This window comes from Cornus florida, unplaced genomic scaffold (genome assembly GCF_030987335.1).
Source record: "Cornus florida cultivar Cherokee Brave unplaced genomic scaffold, ASM3098733v1 CherokeeBrave_3.0.0_Hap2_Chr04, whole genome shotgun sequence".
NCBI lineage: Eukaryota > Viridiplantae > Streptophyta > Magnoliopsida > Cornales > Cornaceae > Cornus > Cornus florida.
The window spans coordinates 60,343,213-60,364,825 of NW_026775574.1; the positions used below are offsets into that span (position 1 = coordinate 60,343,213).

Sequence of the window (21,613 nt, forward strand, 5' to 3'; positions counted from 1 at the left end):
TATTGAAAACCATAGGATATAGGAAATGGACCCATAAGATCAATGCCCCATATGTCAAAAATTTCTAAAACAAGGATATTGGTCAAGGGCATCATATCTCTCCTCGACATTGATCCCATCTTTTGACATCTCTCACACGACTTACAAAAGTTATCAGCATCTCTATGGATAGTGGGCCAAAAGAGCCCACTTTGAAGAACCTTCAAGCAGTCTTCTTTGTAATAAAATGCCCACCACATGCAAGCGTGTGACAAAACACAAGCACACTTGGAATTTCGCTCTCCGGAATGCATCTCCTCACAATTTGATCCGGACAATAACGGTACAAGATAGGGTCTTCCTAATAATAATTTCGGATGTTGGCAAAGAAATAATTCTTCTCGTTCTTTGACCAAGAATTTGGAAGCTTGCCAATTGCCAAATAATTCACAATGTCGACAAACCAAGGCATTTGCCCATTAGAGATTTGAAAGAGCTGTTCATTCGGCAAAAAATCATGAATAGGTGGGCTAGGGGAAGGTTCTATCAATAACCTTGAAAGATGATTGGCAACCACATTTTCGGTGCCTTTCTTGTCCATGATTTCAAAATTGAATTCCTGAAAAAGCAAAATCCATCTAATCAATCTAGGTTTTGTTTCTTTTTTTGTCAAAAGATATCTCAAAGCAGCATGATCAGAGTAGACAATAACCTTAGAACCTAAGAGATAGGACCAAAATTTATGAAGGGCATATACTACTGCAAGTAACTCTTTCTCGGTAGTGGAGTAGTTCAATTGAGCTCCCAAGAAAATTTTGCTTGCATAGTATATGGCACATGGAAGCTTTCCTACTCTTTGTCCCAAAATTGCTCCCATGGCATAATCTGAAGCATCACACATTATTTCAAACGGTAATGACCAATTGGGAGGCTGCATGATAGGAGCGGATGATAACATGTCACACAATTTATTGAAAATGTCAAGGCATGCTTGATCAAAGACAAGGGAGTTTCTTTGGCGAGAAGATTGCACAAGGGTCTAGCAATTTTGCTAAAATCTTTGATGAAACGGCGATAAAAGTCGGCATGACCTAGAAAGGAGCGAACTTCTCTTACTGTAGAAGGTGGAGGTAATTCAAAAATGAGCTCAACTTTCACTTTATCCACCTCAATTCCCCTTTTTGAGATGACGTGACCCAAAACAATACCTTCTTGAACCATAAAATGGCTCTTTTCCCAACTAAGAACAAGGTTTGTTTCACGACATCTTTTAAGTACCAAGTTTAGATTCTTGAGGCATGCATCAAATGAAGACCCGAAGACAGAAAAATCGTCCATAAAGACCTCTAGATACTCTTCCACCATGTCTGAGAAAATTGACATCATACACCTTTGAAATGTGGCAGGAGCATTGCACAAACCAAATGGCATCTGTTTATAAGCAAATGTGCCGAAAGGACAAGTAAAGGTGGTTTTCTCTTAGTCTAAGAGGTCAAGGGCTACTTGATTATAACCCGAATTGCCATCAAGAAAGCAATAGAATTGTTGCTCAGGCAATCTCTCTAGGATTTGATCAATAAATGGCAAAGGGAAGTGATCTTTCCTAGTGGTGGCATTTAATTTTCGGTAATCAATGCATACTCGCCATGAATTGGCGGTACGCTTAGATATTGCGTCACCTTTTGCATTTTCAATCACTGTAATTCCTAATTTCTTAGGAACTACTTGAGTTGGACTCACCCATTTGCTATCAGAGATTGGATAAATAATACCGACATCTAAAAGCTTAACTACCTCTTTCTTAACCACTTCTTTAATGTTTGGATTAAGTCTCCTTTGGACATCCCTAAAAGGTTTTGCATCATCTTCCATAAGTATGCGATGCATGCAAATAGAAGGATCAATTCCCTTAAAATCCATCACACTCCATCCTATGGCTTCTTTATTCTCTTTAAACACATTTAAGAGCACATCTTCTTGGTCATTTTCAAGACTTGAAGAGATGATGACCGGAAGAGTGTCTTTTGGACCTAGGAATGCATACTTGAGATTGGAAGGTAGAGTTTTAAGCTCAAGAGTCGGTAGAGAGACTAGAGATAGAACTGGTGGAATGCTAGAGAGTGGAGGAAGAGGTTCTATTGGAGTTTTCCAAGGTGAAAAATCCAAGCTTGCAACAGATTCCATGAGATTGCTTACTTCATTCATTGATTTTTTAACATCAAACCCATAATTGCCATACATTTCAAGAAGACAAGAAGCAAGAGGATCATCGGATAGGAGAGATGAAAGGTTATCCTCAATTGGTTGTTTCATAACCATGGTTGGAATTGATTCTTCAACAACCTCATCCCACACATCTATAAGACAACACTCGTCTTTATCTATGGGATGTCGACTTGCGTTGAAAACATTAAGCTTGACCATCATATTACCAAAAGAAGGTCCATAACCCCGAATCTACAATTGATGGTTGCATTTGCGGTGGTAAGAAATGGCCTTCCCAAGATAATTGGGATGTGGTTGGTAGGATTGGCAACCGATTCGGTGTCAAGAACTACAAAATCAACCGGGAAGTAGAACTTATCAACTTTGATGAGAATATCCTTAACCATGCCCCTAGGTGTTTTAACAAATTGATCGGCTAATTGAAGCACCACCGAAGTTGGCTTCAACTTATTTAAACCTAGTTGGACATACACAGAGTAAGGAATCAAATTAACACTCGCTCCTAAGTCAAGAAGAGTTCTACGAACTTCATGGTTTCCAATCACATAAGAAATAGTCGGAGCACCAGGATCTTTGAACTTAAGTGGAGTGTTATGTTGAATGATGGAGCTTACTTGCTCCGTGAGAAACACTTTTTTAGGGCTTTGTCCCTTGCTCTTCCTCTTTTGTGTGCAAAGATCTTTCAAAATTTTTGCATAAGGCGGAATTTGCCTAATTGCATCCAAGAGAGGAAGATTTATGTTAACTTGCTTAAAAATTTCCATCATGTCATGAATTTTTCCTTCTTGCCTCCCAAAAGGCGAAGTCTCTTTTAAAGCATAAGGGAAGGGAGCTTTTGGCTCATAGGACATTGCAACTAAAGGAATTGATGAAGAAGCTTGAGAATTCCAATTAAGGACATTTTCATCCAAGGAAGTAGGACTAAGATTGGAAACGGGACGGGTGACAACTTTTGGTTACACCGGTTCACTATCTTCCTTTGGTTGTTCAACCCTATTGTCAACTTGTCTACCACTTCTCAAAGTGGTGATGGCTTGCACTTGTGCCTGGGAAGAACACCCCAATGTGGAGTTTGCTTCCACAAAATTTTGAGCTTTTGGGTTCCTTTCAGGTTGACTAGGTAATCTACCCACTTCTCTTGCATTCAATACGTTAGCTATGGTCCCAATTTGGGATTCAAGCTTTGATATGGATTGAGAATGAGAATGGAACAAATTTGTGTTCATTTGTAAACTACCCAAAGCCACTAAAACTTTATCTTCGAATGTAGGATTGCTAGAAAGTGCATAAGGATAATGAGAACAAACTTGGGAATCATATATTTAAGGATGTGAGAAGTGATTCATTCTTTGGTGATGAGAAGAAAAAACAAATCCTTCAGAACTTTCATTCCTTTTATGAGGTGGAATGTATTTGCTTTGAAATTTTTTAGCTTGATAAGAACTTGAGGTTTCATTCAACATTGGAACATATGCACTTGAATAAGGATGAGCAAATGTAGCATTGACTTGTTCAAAATGTTTATTAAACACATGTCCATGGGGACAATTGGAAGTAGTATGTAGAACACTTGAGCATGTCATGCAAGGCTCACAAGGATGAGAAACATGATGAAGAGAAGATGAGTTGATAGCCGGTCTTCGACTCAACAAGAATTGATCAAGTTTTTTAGAAAGAGTCTTAACCTCGGCTACAATTTCTTTTGATTCTTTAATTTGACACACTTTTACATTTTTCTCCTTTTTATTAGAATCATGGTCAAACCGAGAAGTGTGATATTTGTGCAAAGAGTTTTCACTCATTTTCTCAAAAAGGTAGCAAATATCATCTTCATGTTTTCCAAAATATAAGCCTCCATATGATGTATCAACTATGTCCTTATGCATGTCGAATAGACTTTCATAGAAATATTGGACGATTTGCCATTTTGGAATACCATGATGTGGACATTTCTTAGCAAGTCGTTCAATCTCTCCCAAGCCTCATGCAACAACTCCCCTTCCCTTTGAGAAAATTCTCTAATCGAAGCTCGCATTACATTGGTCAAGCTTACGGGGTAAAATTTTTTTAAAAACTCATTTTGCATTTGCATCCAAGATGCTATTGAATTTGCCCCCAAAGTATTAAACCAATGCTTTGCTTTGTTTTTTAGTGTGAAAGGGAAGAGAAGTAGTCTAAGAACTTCTTCAGGGACATTCATGTACTTCATGGTGGAGCATATTTCCATAAATTCATTGAGATGTTTGTACGGTTCCTCACCATCTAAGCCATAAAATAGTGGACACATTTAAATAGTCTCGGGCTTAATTTCATATTGATTGGCATCAAAATTAAGAAGCATGATGCAAGTTGGTGCATGGTATTCATGAAGATTATAATGATCACGAAGGATCATCGGAGGAATTGGAGCTTGAACTCCGGGAGGAAATTGATTGAAAGGAGGATGCTTCATGAAGTTTGGGTCTAAATAACCAAGATGACCCTCTAGATTTTCCATTGGTTGTGATGGGGTTAGTTAAGGCCGCATGAAATTCAAGGAACAACAACAATGAAAATAACTAAGCAAACACTTCGCCCCCGTAACAAATCAATCAACAAATCTCCACATACAATGATCCCATACTCCCATGCTATCAACAATATGCAAGGAAAAATAAATTGCCTCCACGTAGGCTCACGATTTATCTAAGAATTGAAATACAAGCCTCTACGTGGACCGACGATTTAACTAGAGATTGAGTTAAGAAAGAGCTCACAAAGGGTCTTTTAGCACTTCAATTTATTTTTCAGTTTTTAGCCTTGCAAATTTTTAGAATTCTTAGCCTTTTCCTTTGATTTGCTTAGCTCCTTGCTTGGAATGCTTCTTTGCTCACCTTCTTTTCAATGCACCTAGTCAAACAAGAACCAACACAATAAGTAACCAAAATGAAAATAAAGTAAAGACACGATCAAAAGAGTACTAATTCCTAATTGATTCCACAAATACGACGTTGCCTTCAATCAATCCCCGGCAACGGCGCCAAAAACTTGGTGTGGCTCGGGGCGTCAACCCAAACCCACAGTTTGTGCACCAAAAGACAATGGTGTAGAGCTATGATGAATGTGGCCAAGTTTTTCATTTAGAAATTGCCACTACTACCTTTCACTAAAAATATAGTTAGGGTAAGTACGGATCGTCCCAAGGGATTGGTGGGTTGTACAAGGTTGTGGAATCGAGATTAGGGCTAGTAGGTCTAGTGAACAAAAGATTGGTTGGTGGTTGAATTACACTAAGATGTAATGTAAACTAAAGTAGTCAATTAAATGTAATGGAGAGAAAATAAGAAAGAGAGATCTTGGGGTTTAGAGATCACCTCTAAGTATAGCTTTTGTACACCCTTAATGAATGATTAATGAGGGGGAAAACATGTATTGCAACATAGTGTGTATGTGTGGTTGTTTTAACAAGCATGGATTGTCCTCCCATTTAACATCTAAACTACAACTACACTACAATTAAGTTAATGACATGAAATTAAACTAATTAAACTAAGGAAGAGGCACAATCCATCAAGAAATGAGTATGAACCATCAAATAAACCACAAGAGCATCCCATTAAGCACTATGTCATGACAATCTCTAGATCTATAGCGTTAATACACATAGACATGCATCAATAACACAAGAAATAGAGATAAACACATAAACATCTATTCTAGCATACATAGACATATGGATAGAATGCAATGATCAATTGGAAACATTAAACCATACAAATCATTGAATAAACAAGATCTATATATATAAAAGTGTCAAAACATGTATCACAATACAAATTCCCACAAAAATACATAAATCAAGATGTAGAAAGCACGCTTAGGGCTAACTCTAGCCCCAAGAGGATGTCTAGCCACTCATGGATGGTGCCCTCCAACCCTCAAGGACTAACTCCATGGTAGAGATTGCTCCTCTTCTTTGTAGATGGAAGAACTCCAAGCTTGTGTCTCTAGCCTCCTCCTTTCTTTTCTTCTTCACTAAGAATATCAAAATTATGCCTCTATCTACTCTCAAGCTTATCAAGTATCTCCTCTCAAAAAGTGACTCATATTCATTATATAGGTAGGTTAAATATCACCCTAAATGAGCCGGGCTCGTACACCAATATTCCTCCCAATGATTGGATATGAGACAACTTTTAATGAGCTGAAATTTGGATTTTCTCGGGATTTGGGGAGTTCGATCGATCGAACTTATGGTGAGATCGATCGAACGTGGCTGAGATCTATCGAATTTAAGCTGGATCGATCCTATATGGCGGCGCCTTTTTGGATAAAAACAAATCTGAGATATTTTGAAAATATTTTTGGGAAAGAGACAAATGTGGTAAGTAAGGTGGTACAAGTGGACAAGATGGAATCTTTTCGATCGATCGGAAGAAAGTTGGATCGATCGAACTTTGTGGGATCTTTGGATAAGGATAAAAGAGCTTGGATCCATCTTGGAATGCTGAGATCGATGAACTTTCGATCAATCGAATATTTGCTGAAATCGATCGAACTTGCTAAATTTCCACCACTTGCTTCCTTTTGCATCCACTTTGCTTGATGAGCACTAAAAAGTGCGCATTTAAACCCGTTAAGCTTAAGCATTCTAGTACCTTTATCTATCTTACTTTGCCGTTTTAGACTTATTACGTGTTATTTATATTTTCAGGCACTAATCCCAAAATTGAGCTAACTCAGCCAAATAAGAGCTTAATTGAAGCAATCCTGAGATAAACCAAAGGAAGGAGCAAAGTGGAAAAAGAAAGGAGCAAAAAGGAATCAAGTTGTGCAGCTGAAAAGTTCGATCGATCCAACTTAGAGTTCGATCGATCGAACATCTATGATCGATCACAGTACTTCTCGATAGATCCAACCTTGGCCTTTGCTGAAATTCCAAGTTCGATTGATCGAACATCACCTTCGATCGATCGAACCCTATTTTGTCCTATTCGAATGATTGATCTTATCCGCAGCTGTACGCCTACCAACCACTTTTGTCTTTTTCCCTATAAATATCTTGAAAATATCCCAGCCTTGTCATTATCCGGAGGAGTCAGACCACTTCGATCGATCCAAGATGCAGTTCGATCGATCGAACCCATTTTCGATCGATCCAAGTTAAGGTTCGATCGATCGAACTTCCTCCAGCGAGAAAAAGTTAAAGTCCAGCTCATTTATTCCGTCCTTCATCCAATGATTGGAGAATATGCCTTGCACGACCACAGCTCATCATGGGGTGTATTTGACCTACCTATATAAGGAATATGATACACTTTTTGAGGGAGTCTCTTGTCACACATTGAAAATCATCTTGGAAGCTATTCTTGGAGATGAGGAAGGAGGGAAGCTAGAGCACCATTGGAGGAGATCTTCACCAACAAGGAGCAGCCATGGAGTTAGCCCTTGAGGGTTGGATTATCACTACCATGAGTGGCTAGACATCCTCTTGGGGCTAGAGTTAGCCCCAAGCATGCTTTCTATACTCTAATCTTGTGTATTATTGAGGGATTAGTGTTGTATGATACATCTTGATATTCATGTATATATAAATCTTGATTATTTTATGGTTTGTATGGTTTAATGCTTCCAATTGACTATTCTATTCTATCCATATGTCTATGTATAATAGAGTAGGATATTCATGTGCTTATCCCTAGATTTAGTGTTTTTGATGCATGTCTATGTGTATTGATGCTATAGATCTAGAGATTATCAAGATGATATGCTTAATGAATGCTATTTTGGTTCATTTGATGGTTTATGCCTATTCTTGATGGTTTGTGCCTCTCCTCTAGTCTAGATAGCTTTATTTTCATGCTAGTAGTGTAGATTTAGTGTAGTGGTAGTGTAATGTTAGATGGGAGGATAATCTACTCTTGATGTTTGATGTTCCATGCTTGTGAGTCCAAATGGCATATTCCTCTAATATTGTGTTGTATGTGGATTGTGAGCTTAATGAAGGATTAATGACTTGTTTTGATCTATTGTGCTATCTCCATGTTGTCTAGACAATATATGCTCTATTGTTTAGATATATTGTGCTCTTCACATGATGTTTAGACAATACTTGCTTGATTTGTCATCCTTGCCAATTGAATCAACCTAATGCACACACACCCTTATCATATTGCAACACATCCATTACCCTCAATTGATCACTTGTTAGTAGTATAGAAAAGTATTACTTGGTGGTGATCTCTACACCCCAAGATCTCTCTCTCTCTTGTTTACTTCATATTATTTTATTTAGTTGAATTCAATTTAGCTTAATCAACCAACCAATCAATTGTGTGATCACTCGACCTACTAACCCTAATTACCATAGTTTCACAATTCGATACACCATCAAATCCCTTGGGACGATCCCTACTCGCCCTATCTATATTTTATATAGAGAAAGGTAGTAGTGGCTTTTTTATAAATGTAAAACTTGGCCACCTCCTAAATTCACAACTCTTCAAGCTTGACTTGGTATCACGACCCTTGTTGTAAAGGCAAGGACCGGTCAGTTTTTGGCGCCGTTGCCGGGGATTTTAAATTGGCAACGTCGAATTGTGAAATTTAATTAGGATTAGTACTCTTTTGATCGTGTCTTTACTTTCTTTTTATTTTCTGTTTTTGATTGCTTATTGAACTTGTTCTCCATTAACTAGGTGCATTGAACAAGGAGCTAGCAAAGTAATTCCAAGCTAAGAAGCAAAGCAAAGCAAAGGAAAAATGCTTAAAATGAAAAATTGTTAAGTAAAATTGCTAAGCTAAGCTTTTAATTTTGGAGTTGAAGTGCTAAAGGACTATTGTGAGACCTTCTTACTCAATCTCCTTAGTTAAAACGGGGGCCCACGTGGAGGCATTTATTTGACATACATTGCATTTGAAAATTGTGGGTGTGAAGTTTAATTGCATTATTGAGAAAGTTGCTTATTCGTGTTGCATTGTGCATGCATAGTCGTCGTTCATTGAGACCTACTCTTGTCCCTCTTGATTTGCATTTAGAATCCACTATTAGGAATCCAAGGGGAAGAGGAAGTTCACATAGAACCAATCTACCAATGGACGCTCTCAATGATGATCATGTTAAAGACCTTGGTCACATAGACCAACAAGGCATCCTTCATCCTAATGTGCAAAATGATAATATGCAAGTTCCATTAGGCATGCCTAGGCCATACATTTATCAATCTCCTCAACAACAAGGCTAAATTCCAATGGGAATTCCAAGGCCAATGTATGCACCACAACCCCCCATCATTAACCAAGCTCAATATAACCAAGGTGTCCATGTTGCACCTCAAGTTGCTAATCCACCACTCGCATTGAGAGATCACTATGTGCCTAATGAGTATAATGCACCCACATGCATTCAATTGCCACCATTTAGAGCACACCATTATGAGATTACAGCACAAACTATCCAAATGTTACCTAACTTTCATGGACTTCCTAGTGAAGAACCTTACAAGCATTTGGATGAGTTTCTTGAAGTTTGTTTTACCGTTCGATACACGAACATGCCAGAAGAAGTTTTAAGGCTGAAACTTTTTCCATTCACCCTTAAAGATAAGGCGAAATATTGGTTTAACAACCTTAGGCCTTTTTCTATAACTTCTTGGGCAGAAATGCAACAAGAATTTTTGAAAAAGTACTATCTTGTTTCTAAGACCAATGCTATGAGAACCGCCATTAAAGAATTCACACATGGGGAGGGAGAAACTTTCCACGAGGCATGGGAACGGTTCAATGAATTACTTAGGAAGTGTCCTCACCATGACATACCTAAATGGCAATTGGTCCAATTATTCTTTGAAAGCTTATCGGACAATTATAAAGGCATGGTTGATGCTTCAATGGGAGATTCTTATATAGACCGGCAAGAGGAAGACGTGTGGCGTCTTTATGAGAGCATGAGTGAAAACTCTTTGCATAGAACATTGTCATCTAGGAAAGGTAGAAATTCTCAAGGTAGGAAGAGTGTTGGCTTGCATCAAGTTGACCACTCAAATGATATAACCGCCGAGATGAAGTCTTTATCTCAAAATTTTGATCAATTGATCAATCAAAACTTGGCGAATCAAGTGTTTTCCTTTCCTAACCATTCTCCTAGAGCTCAAAATGAATCATGTATGACTTGTTCTAGTGTTCTTCATTCTACTTCTAATTGTCCTCATGGACAAATTCAAAATGAACCCATTGAGCAAGTTAATGCAACATTTGTGAACCAAGGGAACAATCCTTATGGTAACCATTACAATCCCGGTTGGAAGAATCATCCTAATTTTTCTTGGAAAAACCAAGGGGAGGGCTCAAACTCTTCCCAAGGCGGTTTTCAAAGGAAATACATTCCACCTCCACTTCAAAACCAAGGATCCCAAGGTTCAAGACCATATAACTCACAAGGAAATCAATTTGCTAGTTCTCATTTTCCTAACCAATCATATTCTCAAGGAAATTCTAGAGGTTCCACTTTTGAGGAAAAGGTTTTAAATGCTTTGGGCACTCTAGAAGCAAATACTCAATTGTTACATTCTCATTCTCAATCAATTGCCAAGCTAGAAACCCAAGTAGGGCAAATAGCTGAAACACTTAATGCTAGAGAGAAGGGAAAGATGCACATGAATGCCCCAATCAAACAATAATGTGTTGTAGAAACCAAATCCTCATCGGAAGGGCATAATGTTGAGCATGTCAATGCAGTAACAACCTTGAGAAGTGGTAGGGTAGTAGACAATCAAGTTAGAATGCCTAATGAAGAGAGTGAACCGGTACAACCTCAAGTTGTCACCCGTCCCGTTCCACACACTATTCCTCCTTCATTGCATGTGCATGATCTTGAGAATGAGAAGCCCTCAAATTGTGAGTTGAAAGATGATTTCCAAAGAGATTCATTGAAAACAGTGTTGAAAAATGTGTTTGAGAAAAGTTCTTTGAAAAATGTTATTCATGATTCTTCTTTGAAAAGTGATTTGAAATCCAACGAATTGAACAAGTCCAATGCTGAGAATTCTTTGAAAGAAAATGCTGAAAGAGTTTTTGAAAAAGCTCCATTTCCGGACGCCTTGAAAGGGTCCATTTCAAAAGAAAGGCAAAAAACCAAGAACAATGAGATAATGGATATGTTTAGGCAAGTCAAAGTCAATCTTCCACTTTTGGATGCAATTAAGTAAATTCCGGCTTATGCCAAATTCTTGAAGGACTTATGCACCCAAAAGCGAAAGAACAAGAGCCAAACATCAAAGAAAGTGGTCTTAACCGAACAAGTGAGTTCCATTCTACAACACAACACTTTGCCAAAGTTTAAGGACCCCGGTGCACCTACAACATCTTGTATCATTGGTGAACATGTCATCAACCGGGCACTTCTTGACTTAGGGGCTAGTGTTAACCTTCTTCCCTATTCGGTTTATGTCAAATTGGGCCTAAGTGAATTGAAACCGACGTCGGTGGTTTTACAACTTGCCGACCGATCCATTAAGAAGCCTAGGGGGATAATTGAGGATGTGTTGATTAAGATTGATAAGTTCTTCTTCCCAGTTGACTTTGTCGTCATTGACACGGAACCAGTGCCCAATCCAAAGAACCAAATTCTGGTTATCCTTGGCCGTCCTTTCTTGGCAACCTCAAATGCCAACATAAATTTTAGGATGGGGATAATGAAGATTTCTTTTGGGCACATGAGAGTGAAGTTGAACATCTTTAACCCCACACCCAATCTATTTGACAAATATGAGGAAGAGGTTAATGTGGTAGAGGAATATCATGATCTTGCTTGTGAAAGGAATGAGCTTTTGTGTATGAACAATGTTTCAAAGCCTTCATCTTTATCTTCAGCATTGCATACAAGAAAAGTGATTTCGAACTCTTGTTGTGAAAGGGCGTGGAAGCCCAAGGAAAGTTTTGACAAGGAACTCAAGACGTCTTTTAAGTTTACCCCAACAAGTTCTTCCAAGAACCATTTGTTGGGAGTGACTCGAAACATCTCTCATCCCAAAAAGGAGGGGATGCATTGCAAGATCTTTGATCCGGGTTAAAAGAACCCTAGGTCTTGCTAGAGACGTTAAAGACTAGCACCGAAACTCGTAGGATGTCAAAACCCTATTCCTCCCTCATTTCTATCTTGCATTTTGATTCTTGCGAAGTCTAGATACTGTTTTGTGGTTCATATACATTGGAAAGAACTGAGTAAGGGATTGCATGAGCATTCAAGTCATTTTGAGCATTTAGGCATAATTTCGATCGATCCAAGTTTTGGTTCAGTCGATCGAACATTGGTTCGATCGATCCAACTATGGACTCGATCGATCCAGCTCTCATTTTGCACCCAACACTTAGAAAAATTTTGGACCTGCATCTAAATTCCAAAATGCATGCTCTCGAGATCTCCAAATTTTCAAAAGTTCAATCGATCGTAAACCATTTCAATCGATCGAACTACCTTTTGATTGATCCAACATGTGGTTCGATCGATCATGAGTCCCAACACTTAGAAAAATTTTCAGGCCTCATCCATTTTTCAAAAATGTATGCTCTCGGGACTTTTCAAAATTTTTCATGTTCGATCGATCGAATTCCAAGTTCGATCGATCCAAGGTTCCAACACGTGTCAACTCTTGAGCCCTTAAACTTGTACATTCTTTATCCGCTTCGATCGATCGAAATCTTTCTTCGATCGATCAAAATTTGCATCTCATTAATTTAATTTCCTTTGATTTTTCAAAATTCAAATTCAAAATAAAAATAAAAAAAAAATTAGAGTGGAGACCTAGGTTCGATCAATCAAACTTAATGTTCGATCAATCGAACTCTGCATATCGTGTTTTTAAAATAAAACCGAGTTGGATCGATACACTTGGATCGATCCAACCTCGAAACAAACCATAACCCTAAGTCTCCCTTTCTCTCAATCTCAAGCTCAATCCGGCCAACCTCCATCCCAATCATCTTCCCCATCTACGGCGAGCCAATTCCGCCAAGAATAAGCTCCATTTTTATCGCGGCTTTGCCCCTTCTCTCTCATCTCATCTCTCTTGGTTTAGAGGTAAACTAAATGTAATTTTATTGATTCCAAGCTTAAATTGATGCATGTTATTGATTGTTTATGTTAAATCCTGTTCAATATGTATGAATCATTCATTGTTGAAGCTTCAATTTCATGATTACATGCTATACATACTGTGATACCCCTCGGATCCGAGACACGGGTTGATCAGGCCCAGGCCCAAACCCGAGGGAATATCAAACAATTAATATTTTATAATGAACATGGTTTACAAAATAAATTAAGAAATGAAATTAAAGCTGGAAGGAACTAAAAATAGAATCCGCAAAATATTATAATTATTAAAATCCATCAAACCCAAACTCCAAAACTCCATCAGTTTACAACTTGGGAATCCATCTCTAGTGGACCCCTATAAAAAATCCAAACGGAAGATAGAACAACAGTAATAAACGTCCAGAAATAAAACTATAGAGAGAGCCCTACATCGTCGGAAGAGTGAATAGAGACCTCTGCTCAGCACGAACACGTCTAAGCCTAGAACTGTCGTGTACCTGAAAAATAGAAGTGGGTCAAGCCCACGCGCAAGTTCTACACTACTACAATCCAAACAGAGGCCCGATACGCATGTACATCCTAAACAATTCAACAATAGCTAATAGTCCGTAAATATATATATAGTCACACTAAAGGACTCTCACTGGACTACAGGCCGGTCTCAACCTGAATAGAGGTAACATGCTAAAACGCACACGAATTGGGCATATGTACCTATACCTAAACAGGGTACACCTCCAACCATCGTAGCTAGCTACACATCCCGATGCATATACGCTCCCTAGCCATCGGTCCTGAGGCTCAAGCTCATACCGAGGCACCATAACAGTACATATATAAAATCCATCCAAAATCCCTGGTATTGCCGCTCAACAAGTAGTTGCCATGACAATACAAATCCACAGGACTTAACTTTTAGTTAATCCCATCCTTATTCCAAGTAGGCGAGTAATGGTATTGTTTTAAAAACCAAACCCATCCTTAGTATGCCACCGTCCCATACCGGTGCCTACTTTCCAATCCTCCAGTAGTCAATAATACCAATAAATCAAGTATATATCAACTAAATTCCAACATCCAACATTCAATGTTAGCAGTGATAAAATAAGCATTGATAAACAGTGTCACAACAACAACATATACATGCCCAATTTAAGTTGTTCCCTTTAGTCTGATATAAAAATAGAATTAATTAAAACTTCCATTTAACACCTTACAAATGACATACAGATATGTAGGGTATGTCTCACAAAATCCTAACCTCCACAGTTGATACTAACTGTGATAATGTAAGCATCAAAACAATATTCACAGTATGTATGTAGACATGCTCAAATTATAGTGTTCCACAAAACCGATCTAGTGTTAAACTCAAATCCTCCTAGTATTTAAGTTCCAACAGTTGCTATTAAAGAAGTTAAGATAGCTATCATCTAGACCCATCCTTCCAATAATTTATACTAACAGTGGTAAGGAAAAACGTAAACCACAGAACCACAATGCATCCACAAACATGCTTAGTCTAGGCTGAACAAGCATACAACACTACTGTAACTACCAGTTTCATAGCAAAACAGATATCATTTTAGTTTGGTTTAATCTTCATTAATCCTGAAATCATTTAAGAGTGCAAAGAGTATGAAGCCTAAGGGAAAGAGTAAGGATAGAATCTTGCCTCATAAACTTTTGTTCAAAGTTTCAACGTCGTCTTCTTAAAAAAAATCCCGGCGAGTTCCAAAACCCGGTTACTGTTCACGGGTACGAAACACTATTCCCGAACTCAAAATCTGATCTCCACCATTCGGATTGTGCGACACTGAGTCATGAACCTATCCTCCAAATTTCAGCTCGATCGGACCACGGACGAAGCGGGATCGGATGTTTGATAAAATCTGGGCAGAATGGAAAAAAAACCTGTGGGACCCGGTTACTGTTCATGAGTACGAATCACTGTTCCTGAGGTCAAACTCTGATCTCCACCGTTCAGATTGTGCGTCACTGAGTCGTGAACCTCTCCTCCAAAATTTAGCTGGATCGGACCACGGACGAAGCGGGATCGGATGTTTGATGAAATCTGGGCAAAATGGAAAAAACCTGTGCAACCCAGTTACTGTTCACGAGTACGAATCACTGTTCCCGAGGTCAAACTCTGATCTCCACCGTTCAGATTGTGCATCACTGAGTCATGAACCTCTACTCCAAAATTCAGCTCGATCGGACGACGGACGAAACAGGATCGGAACTTTGATCAAACCTTGGCAGAATGTGAAAAACTGCGTTTTTCCTTCTCCACTTCCACAAAACGTGTGCTTTGTTTAAAAAAAAACCCTACACAGACGTCTACCTTATACTTATAGAGTTTTCCTAAACCCTAGGTTCATTTAAGTCCAACTCACAATCCTAACCGCCCCATCCAATTAACGTAGAAACCTACGACGGCTATAATATAAAACCCTAATTTATACTGTAATTAAAACCCTAGTTAGATGTATTTACCTAATTACCCTATTCACCATTAAATACTTACCAATAATCTAATTGAACAAAATAATAATTAATAAACCTAATTAAACCAAATAAGACACACATAAAATAAGACACACATAGAATAATTAAACCAATTACACTTAAACCATTAATGCCAATTAAATAATTAAAACACTAACAAGTAATTCCAATCAAATAACTAAACCAATTACACTTAAACCATTAATGCCACTTAAATAATTAAAACACTAACAAGTAATTCCAATCAAATAACTAAAAATAAATATCATTTAAATAAATTAAATCACCACAAAAGAAATAAATTAAATCACCACAAAAGAAAACAATTAAGCACCTAATAAAAAAAATAATGACACATAATCAAATAAAATGCAATTAAATAATAAATTAAATACCATTAAATACCAGGAATATCCTTTTTAAAATTAGGGGTATTACATTCTTCCCCCATAACAAAAGGAATTCCGTCCTCGGAATTCACTCTTACCTTCTTCCAATATTTCAGAAAACTGTGAGCGAATGACATCCTCTCGTTCCCAAGTGGACTCAGACTCATTGTGATGACTCCACTGAACACGAACCAAAGGAATAACCTTATTACGAAGAATCTGATCTCGTCGGTCGACAATACGACACGGTGGCTCTAAATAAGTTGCATCCGGCTGCAACGCAATCTCCCCAACATCGATATGCTGATACCGATCCTCATCTCGAAGAAATTTTCGCAACATGGAAACATGAAACACGTTGTGGACGCGATCCAAAGTATCCGGAAGTGCCAACCGATAAGCAACAGCTCCAATGCGATCCGTAATCATGAATGGACCAACAAATCGCGGTGACAACTTCCCTTTCTTCCCAAAGCGCATAACACCCTTCATAGGAGACACTTTGAGTAGAACCTGATCCCCAACCTGAAACTCCAAAGCCTGAGTACGACAATCAGCATAGCTCTTCTGCCTACTTTGGGCAGTACGCATGCGATCTCGAATAAGAGCAATCTTTTCAGAGGTATCCTTGATGAACTCAGGACCTAAGAATCGATTCTCTCCAACCTCCATTCAACAAACAGGTGACCGACACGGTCGACCGTACAATGCCTCAAATGGTGCCATACCAATAGTCTTCTGGAAACTATTGTTATAAGCAAACTCCACAAGTGGCAAATATTCCTCCCAGTGGCCCTTGAAATCCAGAACACACGACCGAAGCATATCTTCCATAATCTGATTCACCCTCTCAGTCTGTCTGTCAGTCTGAGGATGATAAGCAGTACTAAGGTATAACTCCATACCTAAAGCCTGCTGAAAACTCTTCCAATATCCAGATACAAAGCTCGAATCCCTGTCCGATATAATAAACAATGGAATGCCATGTAGCTTCACAATCTCTGAAATGTAAAGCCTCGCCAACTGCTCCGAAGTGTAGTCAGTGCAGATAGGCAAGAAATGAGCTGACTTGGTCAACCTATCCACAATGACCCATATGGAATTATGCCCCTTGAAAGAATTTGGCAACCCTTCCACAAAATCCATAAATATGCTCTCCCATTGTCACTCCGAAATTGGTAGTGGCTGTAGAGCTCCTGGCGGCCTCTGATGATCAATCTTAACCATCTGACAAGTACTACATTGAGAAACAAAAAGAGCAATGTCCCTCTTCATACCTGCCCACCAAAACTGCCACTTCGTATCTTGATACATCTTATCGCCTCCTGTATGAACAGAGAACTCAGAATGATGAGTCTCAGTCATCACATCCTTCCTCAAATTATCAGCAGAAGGTACCACTAACCGTCCCTTGTACCTTAAACCTCCATCAGCCCCAACATAGTAGAATGGAACCTCTCCAGAAGCTATCTCTGCGACCTTGTCGACACACTGCTGATCGGTGAGTTGTGCTTGTAAAACCTTGCGAATGATGGAAGGTGTAACCACCATGAAACCCATAAAAGCATCCGATAACTCATCCACACTCTTTAAAGCATTCCACTCAGTAGTGAATAGAGCAGAAAAACTACCAACAGGTCGGCGACTGAGTGCATCCGCCACTACATTCGCTTTCCCTGGATGGTACTGTATAGAAAAATGATAGTCTTTTACAAACTCCAACCACCTGCGCTGTCTCATATTTAGCTCCCACTGAGTGAACAAGTACTGCAGACTCTTGTGATCACTGAATAATCTGAAGGACTCACCCAACAGATAATGCCTCCAAATACGCAAGGCAAAGACCACTGCTGCCAACTCCAAATCATGTGTTGTATAATTAAGCTTATGAGGCTTAAGTTTCCGAGATCCATAAGAAATAGGTCGCTCCTCCTGCATCAATACACATCCAAGACCCTGCAACAAAGCATCCGTGTAAACAAGATACTCTATCTTGCTCTGCGGAGTAGCCAGAACCGGTGCAGAAGTCAGCTTCCTTTTCAGCTCATCAAAAGCTCGCTGACAGTGTTCATCCCACACGAACTGTACACCCTTCTTGGTCAGATGAGTGAGTGGTCCTGCTATCTTGGAGAACCCCTGGATGAATCTCCTATAATATCCTGCCAGACCGAGAAAACTCCGAATCTCAGTAGGTGATGTAGGCTATCCCCACTCAACCACCGCTGAAACCTTGGCCGGATTCACTGCTATCCCCTTTTCTGACACCACGTGACCCAGAAATTTCACCTCCTGCTGCCAAAATTCACACTTCTTGAACTTGGCGTATAACTGGTGCTCACGAAGCGTCTGCAAGATTATGCGAAGATGTCTAGCATGATCGTCCTCCGACCGAGAATAGATCAAGATGTCATCAATAAAGACAATAACAAACTGATCCAAATAAGCCCGAAAGACTCTATTCATTAAGTCCATGAATACTGCAGGTGCATTAGTCGTCCCAAACGGCATAACTCGAAACTCATAAGAACCATATCGCGTGAGAAATGCTGTCTTAGGAACATCCTGCTCCCTGACCCTCAGCTGATGATACCCAGAACACAGATCAATCTTGGAGAAATATGTGGCTCCCCTTAATTGATCAAACAAGTCATCAATCCTGGGCAAAGAATACTTGTTACGAATCGTAACCTTGTTCAACTCCCTGTAATCTATACACAGACGAAGCGAACCATCCTTCTTCTTTACAAATAGAACCGGTGCTCCCCAAGGTGATGTACTCCTACGAATAAAACCCTGGCTGAGTAACTGCTGAATCTGATCCCTCAGCTCTCTCATCTCTACCGGTGCCATCCTATAGGGTGCCCTAGCAATAGGCACAGTGCCTGGAGCTAAGTCTATCACAAAATCGATCTCGCGACTAGGTGGCAACCCTGGAATCTCCTGAAATACATCCGGGAAATCCTGTACAATCGGTATGTTATCCAATGACACAGTAATCCCCTCCTCATTTTCCTCCTCCACATGGAACAAATAGGTGCTACCGCCCCCTTTAGAACGTGGCATAGCTACTACATACATATCCTGACCAGGTATGGTAAAAATAATAGATCTATCAAAACAAACAACTTGTGCATGGTAGTGAGACAACCAATCCATCCCAAGTATCACATCATAAGTGTGCATGTCCAGGACCAATAGATTGGCTAGAAATCTGAGTCTGCCAATATCTGGTGTCACAGGCCCATCACTCTCATGTATAATAGCTGTATCACCCAATGGTGTAGAAATACCCTGAGGTCTAGTGCATACCCTCGTCCTCATCCCAGACAAAGCAACAAAAGTCCTAGCTACAAATGAGTGTGTAGCACCCGTATCAAATAAAACACGTCCATGCAAACTATGAATAAGAAACTTACCCTCAATAGTCTGAGGTGCCTGAACATCCTGTGGCATGGGGTTATACACCCTGCCATAGTGCAACTGCTGTGGTGTCTGTCCCTGAGTCTGCGGCAGTGCCGGTAAAGCCAGATGTGTCTGTCCTTGAATTCGTGGAACCTGTGGAGCTGGTAGAGGCACTGGCGCCCTCTGTCCCTGTTGCACATACTGTCTCTGTCCCTGTCCTTGTCCTGCTTTAGGACACTGCCTGGTGGTATGACCATACTCTCCATAAGTGTAACAACTACCCTGGAAAGTACCAAATGGCCTCCTCTGTCGGTTAGCCTGTGGCTGACCCTGCCTGTGGTCCCCCATTCTGTTGCCTCTGAATAGGTGCCCCATTCCGGTGAGCATCTGAACCACCTTTGTGCTTCTTCCAAGACTGTTGTCCTTGGAACTTGCCTTTGTCATTCTGCCGGTGACCATTGCCATTCCCCTTTTCAGCTGACTGATTTGTAGAGTCTTTATCTCCCTGCTTCTCACCACGAGCCTGTCTGATGTCCACAGTCAACTGATACTGTTGTAGAGCGGCGTCTACCACCTGAGCATAGGTAGTATAGGCTGGACTACCTGTAATAGCTCTCTTGATAGACCACGTCAGTCCCTTGACAAAACTGTTGCGCTTCTTCTCCTCTGTATCCATCTCCTCCGATGCAAAGAGAGACAAGCATGTGAACTGCTGCTTATACTCTGCCACTGTCATGTTTCCCTGCTGCAGACTTAGAAACTCGGTCTTCATAGCTGCCCTGACTGCATAGGGAAAATATTTCTCATCAAAACAAGCACTGAACTCATCATAAGACAATGTCATCCTCTCCTATGAGGTGGTAAGTGACTTCCACCACTGTAGTGCATCCCCAACTAGCTTGAAAGTAGCATGCATCTGCTTCTGAACCTCCATGCACTGAACCAAACGAAGATGACGCTCAATGTCCTGTTTCCACTGGTGAGCTGCTCTCGCATCGGTTGAGCCTGAGAACACAGGTGGACTCCCCTTTGTGAAAGAGCTCCTAGCCTTTCCCTAAGAATCCGTCTGAACCACTGGTGCTGGTACAGGTGCCGGCTGTACCTGAGGCTGATTCCGAAGTGCAGCTGTTACCCTAGCCTCTATAGCCCGAGCAACGAGGTCATTGAGGTGAGGAGGAATCTCTGGATCTCTGACCTGGTCCAGAGTCTGTTGAACATTCTCCTGTTCCTCCTGAAACTGATCCATGTCATCTTGAAACCCAAGCCTTTGCTGCTCTTCCTCCATTTGCTGACGCCGTAGGAGATATTGTTGCCTACGTGCCGTTCTCCTTTCCTTCCAAGTTCCTTGCATGTTCTGTCCATTTCTAGCGTTAACCATCTGTTAACACGAAAAGATAGACGTCAGTACCCTTTCTATACGAACCATAAGGAATACAAGGAATCCTAACTTAAGCTCTATTCAAGAGAAAACGCTACGCGGAAGACTTAATACGAAAACATCCTAGAGACACTTGAACTTGGAGTGCTCTGATACCAACTGTGATACCCCTCGGATCCGAGACACGGGTTGATCAGGCCCAGGCCCAAACCCGAGGGAATATCAAACAATTAATATTTTATAATGAACACGGTTTACAAAATAAATTAAGAAATGAAATTAAAGCTGGAAGGAACTAAAAATAGAATCCGTAAAATATTATAATTATTAAAATCCATCAAACCCAAATTCCAAAACTCCATCAGTTTACAACTTGGGAATCCATCTCTAGTGGACCCCTATTAAACATCCAAACGGAAGATAGAACAACTGTAATAAACGTCCAGAAATAAAACTATAGAGAGAGCCCTACATCGTCGGAAGAGTGAATAGAGACCTCTGCTCAGCACAAACACGTCTAAGCCTGGAACTGTCGTGTATCTGAAAAATAGAAGTGGGTCAGGCCCACGCGCAAGTTGTATACTACTACAATCCAAACAGAGGCCCGATACGCATGTACATACTAAACAATTCAACAATAGCTAATAGTCCGTAAAT

The 21,613-nt window shown here is 39.9% G+C and overlaps 1 non-coding gene across 1 annotated transcript; it reads right to left on the reverse strand.

Annotated features, from left to right (window-relative positions):
* Positions 1-9,891: 9,891 nt before the first annotated feature.
* LOC132305938 (small nucleolar RNA R71) lies at positions 9,892-10,000 on the reverse strand. The gene has a single exon (XR_009481751.1). It is a non-coding gene; the product is annotated as a small nucleolar RNA R71 (small nucleolar RNA).
* Between the last annotated feature and the right edge of the window lie 11,613 nt (positions 10,001-21,613).